Below are 15,904 nucleotides of genomic sequence, written 5' to 3'. Positions count from 1 at the left end.
GAAAAACAACGCATCTGATTGGCTAGATATATGGACTGGTGGCGACCGAGCGGCAACCTGTCCACCCAAGATATCTCGGGCAATGTAATATACCACTGAAGGGTCTGCGGCCAGGGTTTGGCGGGAGCTTCGACGGGGGCAAACAAACCCTGACAAGCGAGGATGATATAGGCGTTTAGCCATCTATTAGCGATAGGCGGTAGGCATAATTTCAAACAAAACCAATACCAAATAATGCAAGAATTCCTCCAAAAATATGTTCTAGTAATTTTGTAATAATATGATAATGTTTTTATTTTTTCGCCATTAATGCAATATAAATAATATACTGTATACAGTATTGTTACAAACAGGACAGAGCATTCATATAGTTACATACATAGCTGGATACCCGGAAAGCCAATACAGGCTGTGTCCCATAGGATCCAGAAAAAAACTTTAAAGACGTCTCTTGGGGATTGAGGTCCGTTCTCAGTAATGACATAAGTAAATCCGATGCCTCCAGTATTTCCAAAAAACGATATATTTTGGCGGTTTTTACTTGAGCCTTTCATTTGAGGGACGGTTCAAAGGGCACCTCCCCTCCAGTACCACCTGATCTCGGGTATGAGTTTGAAATTTCTTTCGACGGCGACCAGTTCCATTGTCGGTATGACTGCGAAGCTAAAATCAGTCATTTCAAAACGTTCCAATCCTGTACGGTCAATTCCTATCTCATCGAAAACTGTAAAAAACAGTTCGCGTTGAACTGAAATGTCGTGGATTTTGTAGGTGGTATGAACACGTAATACAGATCTAATATTTGATATCCCGTAACCTCTCCCAATCTCTCCGACTGTACACATAATAGGTAATTGCTAAATACAGCGAGCACTCAAGTTAATTGAGCTTATAATATTTTGACATACTGACTGCAACTGCAACACACGTCGATATAGGAGCGATGAACGGCGAGGCTCTGGTACGGTGAGTGAAAGGCCAGACTATTATTGAATAAATGAAAATCACTGTGAATAAAATTTGCATTTGCTGATGGAATGGAAGGCTTGGCGATCACCGTTTTTTATTTGCTAATTTACTAAGTGGTGGCTGGAGTTACAGACGCGTTGGTTCTTGATGAACTCCCCTCACAGCTGTGGCCAGAGTAACTAGAACCGACACATGGGTTCTTGGTGAACTCTCTTTCTGATGTGTGGCCGGAGAGAGCGACTAAAACGAACAAATGGGTTTTGCAGTGAACTCCTCTCTCGGCGGTTTTAGGAGGGCCACTAGCCCATGGTTCTCGATGAATCCCTTCACAGCTGCGACAGGATGACGTCGTCTAGAACAGACGATTGGGTTCTCGAAAAACCGCCTCACAGCTGTGGCGTTAGAACGGACACATCGGATCTCCAAGTCAGTGGCAGTTCGAACCCCTTTTCTGACCGAGTGCCCTTTCGAAAATAGGCCTATTATCCCCTGCACTGATCTTCATTTATTATGCCATAGAATTGCAAAAAAATTACCTAAGTTTTCAAAACATTTCAGGGGACGACCCTTAGACCCCTCTGGAAGCATTTCGCGCCACGACTGAAAATTGCCATTTTCCTTTGGAATGAACCCCCACTTTCTTCCAGCCTGGATTCACCTCTGCGTAGTAGTAAGGGTGAGTGACTAAAACAGGCATACATTTTATGGCATCTTAAAATCGAAATTTGTCATGTTTCTGACGCGCTGCGCTGCGTGCATTTTACATCTCTCAAAATGATAACATCGATGAATATGAGTGTGATGAATTTGCTGGTGAAGAGTCGCCCGGAATGCGGTGGATTGTTCTCAAGTATTTCCTAACTCTTGGAACAACGCGCGTTTTCAATGACCCTTCATTTCTCAAGGTCATGCGAATCGCACCATCTGTTGCCGCAGTCCCCTCTCAGCTATAGAGCTCCGTCTCCTCGAAGTAATCTCTTCTCATCATGCGCGGTCTCGGCGGAGTCTATTTGTGAAACGCGCCGGATACCGATATTTTTACGACGATATTCTTGAAATTGATGGTAATAACCTATCCGATTATGAAGAATCGAGAAAACTAACTTGAAAGTTTATTGGCGCCTTGAAAAATATCACATTGCTTGATATTGTCGGCAATGAATGATATAATATCAATGATATAATATCACAGATCAATAAGGTTATTTCAAATTTGAATATAGCGATATTTGAATTGAATTGGCCGGCAACCAGTCTAGTCCCGATATATTAATGACGTATATTGATGACGTAATGCACATCATCTCAAAATGTACCAAAATCTATTAAATATAAAATAAGAGTTGTGAAATATATCTAATTACGAAATAGATGCATAAATTCACAATTGTGTCTCATTTCTGTTGAGCTTATAAGTAGACCCGGCCAACCGCCTATATACCCTGTACATTACTTTTTACCCGATCAGTCGTGGGATTTGTTTGACAACCCTGCTGTGGGTTTCGTTGAGAACCAGTTCAATAGAATTCTACGCGTTTAAATCAACGTGACGTCATAGCCCTTTTTTATCTAATGTTTATTCATATTTTTCAACTGCGTTTTTAGTATGATTTCCTATAAATTTTTTATGTTACCCTTTTCTCATCTTTATTGTAAAAAAACCTGACTTGTATTTTATATTACTCAAAGGACAATAAAGATATATTGAATTGAATTGAATTGAATTGAATTGAATTAGCCGGTTAAGAAGGCCACATCCGATCTTAAGGCTCGATTCGACTCGCGTAATTTGTTATACACATTTGTGTGTATAGTCGTGAATAATTTGATACGTAGTCGAGCTGAGAGAAGAGACGGAGAATAGAGAGTTGTATGTCTCTGTTGATGTAGTTACAGTACTCGGTGTCGTAGACTACAGATATCTATTTCCTTCACTCCGTGTGTGGTGTGTACTAGTTCTCTGCGCGTCCTTGTCAACCGCTCTCTGAGATGCGGGACACCCCGCCACGAGTGCGTTTATGTATGCAATATAGCCTATACGTACGGTGTATCCCCCACGGAGCAAATTATCCACACTGTACGTGTTTGCTTTGGAATCGACGATGAGACCGCTCTGCGCCGAGGAGCACGAAATTTCGCGAGATACTACGAGATTATTTGAAGCATTCACGCCAAATTTGAGTTTACAAATGAGATGAAATTCCACAACACAGAAGATACACGAGTCAGAAAAAATTACTTTAACTAATATAGTATTCGACGTTTCGAATCCTAATAGTCATTTTCAGGAATAATTAAGTTACAACAAGATCATGATATGATTAAGGGACACATTACGATATCAGATGTAATACGTACTCAGTAGGATTCATACAGCGGCAAAACAGTTAAAAACCGACAAATCTAAATCTATAAGGGAACAAGATTTACTTCACGACACCGCGAGATTTCCATCGCAAGTTCGTATGTAGTCCGAGAGCTTGCAAATGATCGAAGGCCTTTATGTATCTGAGATATTGGGTGTGGTTTCAACCCGCGGCTGGCAGGGATTCGAACCTGATGGCAACGAGACTCGGCGATATCCACTTCACTCCGGTCGACGCCTTGTCACGTTCATTGTCGTTTTAACACGCCCGAGGAAGGATGGTATAAGGTTCTTTTCTCTAAAGAGCAGAGGGTTCTCGACAAGATGTCGCAAAACACGCGAAACATGTATTTGTATTGAACTGCAGGCTAAATCAGCGACGAAACGGGATGACTCAAACGTTGTAAGTAAAAACAATAGCTGAGAGAAAGTTATGTGTCAAGATTATGTGTCGGTGTGACCAAAGCACCATTGCAGTTAAGTCACATGTGGCTGTGGTTCTTCTATCCCTCATAGTGATTCCCGGAGTTTGGCAAAAGAGATAAAATTGGGAATTTCGATCTTCGTCGATCGTTGGATTCCGTTCGCGGGGATGGACTTCGCCTGACTGGCTGTCCCTGAGTATGATTGCGACAATTTTCTTTTTGCATATTCTAGCAGGATTAAAAGCTTGCAGTTTTTCCTCGCAGTTCTTCTATATTTCGCTAGCGAACTTGCTGTATGTAAAAAGCGCGTGTAATTATTGTCTGATAAAGATTTATATACGCCAGCTTGTTATCGGAGACTCCGGTATAGCAGCGGGTTTGTCGCTGGCTGCGACGCTATCATTAGTTTGAATTAATTTTTTCATTCTCGTCGATTCGATTCCTCGGTGGTGACAGGTCTGATGGCGAACGCTCGCCGGAAACAAAACGGATATAGTCGTATAACAGAACGGATCGACGTGTAGAATGATCCTCTAACGACCTGTATCGCTTCCGATACGTGAATACAAAGTTGGTTACTGTAAAGTAGACCAGATCGGTAGACCGAACACAGAATCGTTTCCAAGTCCGTGGAAAGCAGTCTCCTCTCTCACGGGTGTTACCTGACTAAGGCTGACTTATGACGTGGCTTCTAAACCTTCTAGCAGGCGGTAAAAGTTAAGGTGTCCTTACTTTCTCTTCGCCTTTACATATTACCACCTTAAAGTCTCCCAATTTAATGAAGCAATACCTAAGATATCAGACTGGCGCCTTTATCTTGGCTTCTCTTAGGTACACTCAGCCACTCAGAAAACTCGTTAATATCGATCAGCTGTAGTCGCCCCGTTGTCGGGAAAAGTAGTTCACGCGACCGATTAACGCCCGGGTGAATTTAAGCCGTTAATGTGATTGCGCGTCGCGAAAAAATCGGCAACCGTTAGGATTAATACTGACACGATGGATTAACGGGGGATTAACGGGGATTTGTGAGCCAGATTAATTGAGATGGTTGGTACAGGATTATAGAGTACTTGTCACTTTCGTACAGAGACTCTCGCGAATGATGAATACATATATATGCTCCACAGTTCGGGGGTGAAATGTATATATACTTCTTATGTATCTCAGAGATGAATATTTTACCTAAATTAATGAATACATTTCAATTCAATAAATATCTAGCTGACGTCATCAAATACAGCCCTTATAAACACTCCCAGAAAAGATGGCCGCCTGAGTAGATTCCAACTGATGTGACATCATCAAATTGCCCCTATAGTCATTTCTAGAAAGGTCGACTGCCTCCATAGATCTCCCTATGAATTCATCAAATTACCACCATGAAATATCGTGGCCGCGCGATTCAATCTACCCACTTAAGACCAGTCATAAGATAACTTGGGCCGGTTGCATAGTCATGGCTCAGACTTAAGACCAGTCTAAAACCAACTTAGTTCGATAGCCAATCTAATAACTTAAGACCAGTCTTAAGACCACTTTTTGCATTCAAGTCACGACTGTGCAACTGGCCCGTGGATTAGATTTAAGGCCACTACTCTGAGACCAACTTAGTTCTATACTCAATGAAACAAATTAAGGCCAGTCGAGATAACACCAGGGACCAGTTGCACGTTCATGGCTTAGATTTAAGATCACCGTCTGAGATCAAAAGATTCTAAGACCACTTTGTACTTAGGTCACGACTGTGCAAACTGGGACCCAGGGGCCAGTTGCACAGTCCAAAAGTTGTCTTAAATCTTAAGACTGGTCTTAAATTGTTAGATTGGCTATAGAACTAAGTTGGTCTTAGACTGGTCTTAAGTCTAAGTCATGACTATGCAACCGGCCCCAGGTAGATATTGGACCGGTCGCATACAGCTCACATCACCAGTCCTTAAGGAATCTAATGAATATCACGCTCCCCGTATACCTCGGATACAGGATACGTCATCGTCGTTGTTGTTTGTGAAATATACACGCGATTCATTGTAAGGAAAGTTTATGAATAATTAATAAACACGAACGAAGCCCGCGTCACGTATATAAAGGAGATCGATCGAGCCGGCTGCGGCACGCGAGGGAATTTCTACCACCAGCGACGATAAATTTTCTATCACAACAACCGCGCGCATCAGACACGTCACACTATACAGCTCACGAGCTGAAACAATATGAATTTGGAATACTCGGAATACTCCAAGGTTAAACCACGGCGGACCATTAAGCCCAACGCACGTATCTGGTAAAATGGCATAGTCGAACCCAACGACACCGAGGATCCGTCTTTCTCAGAAGTCTCATTGAATGCAACCATTTGGACCGGACGACATCATAATGTCCGGATCGTCGAGGGGTTTATATAGTCCCTATATAACCCCTCGTCCTTTCAACTTAACTCGTCCTCTCTCTTCACCTTCCAAAGAAAAAAGGATGCCTCTCTCAATAAATATGATAAAGATGGCTGCCTCTTACTTCCGCGAGGCTTTCTTACTTAATTGATCAGGCATCAGCAGTCTCAAAAATGCGGAAGCGAAGTTCTTTGTCCAAAAATTTCACGTTACATGCCGTCCGCGACAGGACTCGAACCTGCAATCTTCTGATTCGAAGTCAGACGCCTTATCTATTAGGCCACGCGGACCGTTCGGCCTGTTAATTAAGTCTCCCCACACGTCGCGTGTCGAATTAAAAGTCATTGAGACGCAGAGACAATTTTTACCGTCACTGAAGTCTTAGTTGGCTTTCTCGGAAAAGTCGCAGTTCCTGAATCCCCTAATTCAACTGCCCCGAGTTAGTTACGAGAGAAAGAACGACAGTGCAGCCTAAAAATCGGCGCTGAATAGCTTTCCCAATGTTTGAAATATATCTCTTTCCGTAAGTCTCTCTTTCAAATTTGCATCATGATTTTGATAACGAGCGTTCAACGTCGTTTCGTTTTAACTATACGGCCGCGTAGAAACGCAACTTTCGTGAAACGCCTTATTGGTTTTTATGTCAACGTTTACGACTATTAACGTCATTTATACGGCAACGTTAAGTCGTATCAACGGGCGTTAAACGTTCCGCGAATTTAACCCTCCATCACCCGCCGAACGTCGAGTACGAATTTCACTAGCGCTAGGCAATTTAATCATGTCATAAATGTGATAAAGAACCTGCCATGTATTGAGAAGTAGGGCTTATTTGATGATGTCCTTAGTCATGGGGATTTTATGGATCGGCCATCTTTTTCTTAACGTGTATATAACAGTTCAATGATGAAATAAGGGGTTTGTGGAGCCATCTTTCCTCTTACCGTGTATGGGACAGAGGTTTTTGGAGGCAGCCATCTTTCCTCTAACCATGTATCGGGCAGAGGTTTGTGGAGGCAGCCATCTTTCCTCTAACCGTGTATGGGACAGTTTAGTGATGTGATAAGGGGTTTGTGGAGGCGGCCATCTTTCCTCTAACCGTGTATGAGACAGTTTAATGACGGAATAAGGGGTTTGTGGAGGCAGCCATGTTGATATGTAGCCATGTTGATACGCAAATGTATAATATGTTGTTGCCAAGAAATCCGATTCTATAATAACTCCCAAATTGATCTCTGATGTTTTAATTCTAATTATTTCTGGTGTATCAATAAGGATCATGATTTCAAGATGCCTCTCAAATACATCCAGTGGGTTCATTTTTTTTTAATCCTCCCAGGACACCCGCTGTTGTCCTAGGATCGTGGATCCTACTTCATTATTACTCGCCCAAAGTGAACCCTTGGATCCGCTCTCCTTGAAGGAGCTTCTTTTAATGAATTCGGTGATGTTATAGAGGGATCGTATAGCAGCCGACATCTCCGAATATCGTGCACCTGTCTGTCGTCGCTCTCAGTGCTCGCTATAAGTTCGATCGTGAATCGGATTTAATCAAGACTTGGTAATTAACAACTATTAACCGTCGTCCGCTCGTGCGATTAATTGCGTGTTAATTACTAATTATAAGACACGCCACGAACTAACGTGGTTTCTGGTTGATTAGTCTGCGCTTACTTCATCCGATCAAGGTTGCGTACTAACGCGACCCGACTATCTTTGAAAGGAATGATCACGTACAACGGCATCCTTCCTGTTAGGGTACAAATCTTAAGATAATTTTATGCAGCCAGTCATTTCATGAGAAATTATTGATAAACGTTGCGGCCATCTTTTGTGTAAGAGTGAGGGCTTGTCGAAAGCAGCCATTTTGTTTTCACCAGTTGCATGTGCATATCTGCTATAAGGCTTTGCTGGTTCCACAGGACGCAGAAATCTTCTTTTTGCTGTGAATTATTTCCTCACTCGTGCAATTATGTTCGTTAGAAACAAAGAATTACAAATTTTGGTTTTTAAAATCTCTGAATACATATTTCTACAAATTTCGTTTTCCGTAAAAAAATGCTTGAACTTGAGTAGGCGCCGGCAGTATTAGGCGTGACTTGTTTACACTGTTTGACTCTTATGCCTCAATTAAGGACTCTATCCTGCCAGTTACATATACAGTATTTACGTCAACTTAATGTCATCATCATTCCCCCTGTTTGTTCCGGCGACATGTTTTTGACGAGAGGTCTAATGCGCTTTTATACGCGCCCGAGTGTAGTTCATCGTATATACGTATAAAATTGTAACAACGAACTCGCCTCGCGGAATATCAAGTAGGAGTTGAGGAGGACGGGCTGCAACGGGGAACACTAGACTGCGAAATATACGCGCGGAACTTGTTTTTTACTCGTGATGAAGTAGAAATATACGTTCGTATGATAGATTAAGATGTGTTCCGAGAAAATTCGGTATATATTTCATGATAATTTTCGTCTTAAGTGCCGTAGACGCTGAGGCTTGTGAGGTCGGCGTGGTTGTTGAGGCTGCCTGGTGTTTTACTCGAGGAGAACCGCGAGGGTTAAACTCGAGGATATGTACTTGTTGCAGGCCCTTGCTTGGTGTGATTGTCAAGGCTTGGTGACGAGTATACGCCGCCCGAGGCTGTTGTAGGTTGGTCGTGGCTGTTTATTTTGAAGATGGTCCCGCAAGCCATAGCTCTACAGCCATTATCAGTTTGAACTGGCTCCCAATTTAGTTCCCGAAGAGTTATGTATTTTCGTATAGCTACGTCTATATTGGCAGTGGGTTTTTATGAAGGCAGCTCATAGTTGTACCTGTGCTTTACTGGCGTACAAATTCCGGTTGAGCTTTTAGGCCTAAATATAATTTTAAGATATAGACTTTTTGTCGCGACCGAGGGGGATATTCTTAGCCTTTGGAAACGTAACGTAATGCTTCACGAAAGAGAGTTAAAAACCACTGCGATGTAAAGTCACTGAGCTGAAACAAACTGTTCTCTTACCCTCGCTGTGATAAGCGAACGTTCGCTACTCTGATAATCCAACGGGTTATTGTTATAAATGCTGCCTAGTGTTGTATGTATTCCCACGCTGCGTTGAAGTGAAACAACGATCGAGATAAATATAGGCTCCTTTCCCCTACCCCCTACTCTTCTTCTCCTACTCTGCCCTTACAATAGCGTTTACATACATTGATAACTATACAATGATACATTGATAACTATACTACCCTTATGCAAGGGGTTCTCTGTCATTTCAAGTGCACTACGTCATCAATATTTTCGTTTCAAATGACTAAAACAATTGTTAATTTTGGTATATTGTAATATTTCATAGCTTGTATTTCGTATTTGATGAATTTTAATATAATTATTTTTGAGAAGATGTGCACTACGTCATCAATATATTGGGCTAGACTGGTTACCGGTCAAGTCAATTCAATAATCGATTTATTTAGATTCAAAGTAACTTTATTGATTACTGGTATAAGGCCCTACATTCATTTATATCATATCATTTATCGTCGGCAAATAATAAGCAATATATTATGTGTGCAATTTTTCAAGGCGTCAATTGATTTTCAAGTTAGTTTCCTTTTTAAGTCTCTCTTCATCTTCATCTTCATCTTTTTTACCTGTCCTCTCCTTTCTGTTGCCATTATTCCTTTGTGTCTCCTCTATTTTCCCTTCTTCCTTATATTCACCTTCCCTACCTCGCAACCCCCTCGGGTAAATCTATTCATAGTTGAAGGACATTTCGATGTATAAACTCCGCGGGGGACCCCTTATCCCCAATAGCCATGTAAACCCGTTTATACTGACACTCGCGATGAACAGTTACCAAGATAAATCATATCTGAATTGCTCACTTCAAACCACCTGAATCTGTCTTAGGTTAACGAGATCTATGCATCGCATAGCAAATGAGTATCTATCTCAAAGTACCACTCACTGCCCCTCTCAACCCCCCCCCCCCCTCCCCTCTGGATCATACTATCCCCTCTACCGTTTCTTCACACCTCCAGGCCGCACGCCCCACTCTATCTCCCCATTCCATCGTGGTAAGCACGTGCTCTAACCCTGAAATATGCTGACCACGTTTTTACCTCCTCGATGTATGCCTGCTCTTCAATCCACGAACCGTGCCTGCATACAAGGGGTTTGTTATTGATACAGTGTTAAAAAAACAACGTTCAAAAAATCCGAAACATTTATACGAAAAAGCATTTGTAAGTAAATCTATACAAAAACGACCTTGAGAAAAATTCTGTGAAATGCATATCTTCGAAATAAAAACGTGAAGAAAAACAATAGCGTTTATTTTGTTGCAACTGTATTCCTTTTCACTGCGACCAAAATCTATTCAATAATTCAATTGTTAAGCCACTCTACCGATCATGATCATTATCTGTCTGGGATGGGATGAGCGCTGCGCATTTGCGAGATGGAATCCTCTAATAGTGTCTAAGGGCTCTAAGTTCCACAGCCTACAAACTACGCATGCACATGATACATAAGATTGGCGGCCATTTTCTCATTCGATCAACTCGTCGCTCGGCGAAAAACCAATTTCCACCGTCGTTTCCGGTTGGTTAATACGGATCCAACTTCCGGTTGTAATTGGACAGGCATTACCGGTGGTATTGGCAGGAAGAATTTGTGTTCGCTGTAAGCCGCTTACTGTTGTTCTGTGGCCCGTCGTTTCACAAGGAATAAGAATGTCAAAACCGTAACATCTGTAGAACATCGGGCTCGTGATGGAAGCTTGCTGATCGGCCAGTTGATTGCTAAACGGCCCTTTAAAGCTTTAAAAAATGCTAGAAACTAACCCAGCTTAGCACGCTGTGGCGGATTTGACTCCGTTGCACACCTTCAAGGCTTAACGTCCATCTTGTTTCGAAAGCCTAACAACTAACGACCAGTTTACGCTAATTTTGGTTCGATTAACAAACCTTATCTTGGTCCCATAGCCAATGTTACAGCATAATACAAAATCTACATTTTGGAAAAACAATCACAAGGAAACAATCGAACACAATCCCCGTGAATCGAACAATTTGAGGCCGTACTTATCTTATTTTTTATCTCAGACCACTTTTGGATGTTCTTGAAACCATTAAGGTTTCATTGACCGCGAATCTGCCCTACGATTTGATTCCCAGAGGAAGGCCGGTATAAAGTGCGTATATTTGCGTATTACGGTATTTACGATAACCTTTCAATAATGAATTTGCGTTGGCAATACCGGATACGATGTCATAATTACCTGCATCCAATATAAACGTTTACTTAACTCGGACAGCAAACATAACAACAGAGCTCAGAATAACCCTCCCCAAGAGATGTCAGAGAACGATCAACCCGCAAACTTCCTTGGGAAAATCATCAGAAGTTACGCCGTACCAATACTCAAATTACTTACTACTCATAGAAAGGATAACTGCCTCCAAAATACCCGGCATCGTCAAATTACCCCTTTAGACATGTCTTTCAGGAAAGAGGTATTTACAGTCTTACGGACCCGTTCTCGACTGCAAGAACCGATATAGTTTCTCCCGACATGGAGCTAAAAAATTCCTGATTTGTCTGGCTCATAAAAAATTGATAGCGAAAAACAAGACTACGTATACGTGCGCTAGATGCTATTCTACACACGGAATCCACGGGGATTTCTCACGATAACAGGTACAGTCAAAACTCGCTCCGTCCGAATCAATTCAATCCGCTTTTTGATCTAATCCGGATATCAGTTTGCGGTCTATAGATAGAAGTTGAATCCAGATTTCTCATAATGCGGATGGATTTCATCATTTCCAACTGATCCGAATTACGCAAGTTTTGCTGCGGAGAATGCATGCTCTTGTGAATTTCACGCTTACGTGTGGGTTTAATTTCTGAATCCAGTTCCATGGGTTGAACTAGACTTTGGATCCAGTATCACGATTGTGTGGTTTAATCTAACTCTGGCTCATTTTCCACAGTTATGTGGGTTTCAAAATTTTTCAAAATTTTGTGGGTTTAATTTGATTCTGGATCCAGTTCCGTGAGTTTAACTGGACTTTGTATCCGGTTTTAAAGTTATATGGGTTTAATTTGACTCTGGATCCAGCTCCACACTTCACTGTTCGACACTGTTCCACAGTTAATTTTGTTGGCTTAATTTGAATCTGAATCCAGCGTGGGTTAAACTGGACTTTGCATCCAGCTTCACAGTTGCGCGGGTTTAATTTTACTCTGGACACAGTTCCACAGGTCGGTTGAATTTGACTCTGGTTCAATTTTCACAGTTGTGAGCTTTTAATTTGACTCTGGATCCAGTTTCACAGTTGTGTTGGTTTAATTTGGCTCTTTCCCCTAGAAGCCACCCCGCATAAATCACTCCTCTCAGTAACAACTCTCGCTGATGCCAACCGCACGCTACGCACATCGAACGAGTGGAAAATCGCGGAGTATAAATTTCCATGAACCGAAAACAAATTTAATTTCTAAATTACTTCCAAACATTACGCGGTATCTTACTAACGGCTGCTGATGCTGGGCGAGCTGATTGAGATGGAGCGTGCTGATTGTGAAACGGGAAGGATAATGGTCCATTGCTTCATTCTCTGTCAGCATCATCCATCGTTTGTTTGTTAGATTATGATTGAACATTACGGAGGAAGGTTTAGATGAATCTAATGGATTTTAGGTGAAGTCTGATGCTTTTTGACTTACGGGTATTTCACATTCAGCTGAGCTGGTCTCAATATGTCGTTGCACCAATAGACTGGTGCACGCCTATAGACTGGACTCCGCTTGCCAGACCGATGCACGCCTTATGACTGTTGCCCGCTTGTAGACTGATGCAGGGGCGGATTCATGGGCAGACTTTGAAAGGAGCACAAAGAAGTGATTCGGGCATATTATACTGAAAAGATCGCGTTATCCACGCGACCAACACTCTGATTCTGAAATTTCAGCGCATTTTCAAACAACCTCTACGCACCGGAGGGACATTTAGGAGAATATAAGCTATAGATTTTACGCTGCGTACTGCCGTCTTATTAGTTGCGGGTGAAAAAGTGCTCTAGAAATATTGTCATTGTATTTTCAAAAGGGCGCCGGAAGATTGCTGGATCCAAAGAGGATCATTGCGGTCCACCGGATGACACTAGTCTGTAAAAACACCTCCAGACAGCGCAATGATGAAATCGTCCCTCGAGATATTTCATTTCGAATTAGATTTTTAATTAGATAATCATGGAACAATTATGGCCCAAATATACTCAAGTACTCTGTAGATAATGTCCGATAGTCTGCGAGGCAAAATCAGGCATGTATATAGAACACTGTTGTATCGTGTAGCTATATCGAGGGTTCGTTAAGGATCATATTGCTCGGAAAGAGTACCTACTACTGGTTTAGATATCGAGGTATCAATGCCGGTAATTACCGTAGTATTGTATAGTACCGGTTAATGAGCTACGCTTGTTTAAAGTTCGTGTGTTGCCCTTGCTCTGTGTCAGATAAAACCTTAATTAATCACCGCGAAACAGTTGTTTACCAGATGGCGCCATTGGTCAGCCGTCGTAGGACCTCCAGGACAAGTGCTAGCGCTACATTTCCTCGATTCCTGCAGTAGCCTGATTTTCATCAATGGATTTTTAACGCGTGACAAGCGCACCTAGCGTTTCCGCGATTGCCACAGCTAGTAGATTTCCGTCCGACCGGCGTAGGAATCTCATACATAGGAATCTCAACTTTTTCGAGGCCGTAAAAACTGTTTACAACTATGTTTCTATAGATTGATACCTATTTATGCGATATGTAAGGGGTTCTTTGTGAGTTGATGTGCATAACGTCATCAATATTGGCGGTTCAAAATAACAATTACAATTGTGAATTTTGGCATTTTTTAATGAATGTATTTCATAACTCTTTTCTTATTTTTGAAAAATTATGATAATTATTTTTTTTATAGGATGTGCACTACGTCATCAATATATCGAGGCTAGACTGGTTACCGGTCAATTCAATTCAATTATTGATATATTCAAATCCAATATAACTTAATTGATCCTCAATATTATATTGTATTGTTCATTGTCGACATTATCAAGCAATGTGTGTTATTTTTTAAGGCATCAATAAAAATTAGTTTTCGTGGTCTGGCCGAAACGTGGCGTCATCGATATCTAAGAAGTTCAACATGGAATCGAGTTGTCGATATAAAACACCGATTTTTTGCTGAAGCGCTGGGTTGTCGGTCGCCACGTGTCGGTTATGAATTATCCCGTGCTGTTATTAATTTCAATTTTTCCCGTCGCCTCAAAAAAAAAACAATCAATCATACTTCATATAGTAGCCGATGTGTGTGTGTGTGTGCGTGTGTGCGTGTGTCGAGCTTGCACGCTACAGCGATTCTCAGTCGATTTGAAATTTAACGAGAAAAATTATTGTTCGTAATTTTGAATATAAATCACGATGAAGGGCACCGATATTGTTCCAGGAGCGCCACATTTTAGAACAACCAGGTAGGGGCGGATCCAGAGGGTGGTGCAAGGGGTGCGCGCACCCCTAAAAGGCGAATGCATTATACATTTACTGTCTCGCAGTTGCCATAACGTAGCTTGAAAAATTTAGTTGATGTCCTCCGCGATTTTCTACCTTTGATGTTAATGTGTCTGTGAGTTAAAAGAAGTCCTCAGATGCCCTGAAAAGTCTCGTTTTTCGAAATGTAATGGGGAGGGCCCTTGTACCCCCCCCCCCATACGGGGGCCCACACCATCGGTGCTCGCACAGCGCCGGCAATGAAGTATCGTTGCCCTTTTTTTCAGCACTCCCTTATACCTTTGAAGAAATCCTAGATCCGCCCCTGGACTACAATGGTTATATGTAATGGCATATATACTGCCGGTGTTCTATGATTTCGATGACTTCAAAGAACCAATGATCTAGAGAGCCAAAGGTTCAAAGCCAGGATGCCTATCATAATCTGTTCAATAGAGGAAACTTCAAACACGAACATCAGAAGCGTCGCCTGTATCGTACTACACAGAGCTCGCTCGGCGTACGGTTCTGTAAGATGTATTTTTCGGTGTTTCTGGCTCTATCCGCGTTACCGAGACTAATTAATATCTATCTACGCCGGTTTGATGGTAACACTGTTCTCCACAGCGACTGGGTGAGAGATGCGGGTCGTAAACGGTGAGAGATTTGCACCCAGAGTTCTGCCTCTTCCTGATTTCTGTGCCTTCTATCGCTGTATGATGACTGCGTTCGTGCCAATTTGGCCCGCTTCTTCCCGACGTTCCAAAAACACCAACACCCTGGTTTTTCTCGATCTCGATTTATTTGATATCATGTTCGACCTTGCTACCCTTGTTCTTTCAAGCGTTCCTCCCCACCCTCATAATCTTTCTTCTAGCCGTCTCCTTCTTGACTTTTCTTCCATACTCTTCTCCTCCCCTGAACCAAAACCTAGTGCTTGTATTCCATTCTGCATTCTTCATTATGTCTAATTTATTCCTTCGTCGTCTTTCAACAATCCTTTCTGTTCTCTCCTATCCTTACGTCCTCGTAATTTATTTCTTACGCTATTTAACCCCTTACATTTTTATAAGTTGTTCATTCACTTTTTAATGATGTTTATATGATGTTATCTCCGCTAATATCAATAGTTACCCCGCATATAGTAAAAGTACCTCTTCTTTCTACCCTGCAAAATGATCTCCACTTCGAAACCTGAGCCACTTCATCTTAGTGTATTCGGTTT

General features: G+C 41.9%; 1 protein-coding gene and 1 non-coding gene across 2 annotated transcripts in view; one reads left to right on the top strand and one right to left on the bottom strand.

Moving 5' to 3' along the window:
- The first annotated feature begins 947 nt into the window (after window positions 1–947).
- LOC141909670 (uncharacterized) overlaps window positions 948–15,904 on the top strand; it is a 34,537-nt gene continuing 19,580 nt past the window's right edge. The window contains exon 1 of the mRNA XM_074800233.1: window positions 948–966. The gene's annotated coding sequence lies outside the window, so the exon portion shown is untranslated. The remainder of the gene's footprint in view (window positions 967–15,904) is intronic.
- Trnar-ucg (transfer RNA arginine (anticodon UCG)) lies at window positions 6,364–6,436 on the bottom strand. Its single transcript has one exon. It is a non-coding gene; the product is annotated as a tRNA-Arg (tRNA).

This window comes from Tubulanus polymorphus, chromosome 8, assembly GCF_964204645.1.
Source record: "Tubulanus polymorphus chromosome 8, tnTubPoly1.2, whole genome shotgun sequence".
Classification (NCBI taxonomy): Eukaryota; Metazoa; Nemertea; class Palaeonemertea; order Tubulaniformes; family Tubulanidae; genus Tubulanus; species Tubulanus polymorphus.
The sequence above is the reverse complement of the archived record's forward strand: the minus strand, read 5'-3'. Positions and strand labels throughout refer to the sequence as shown.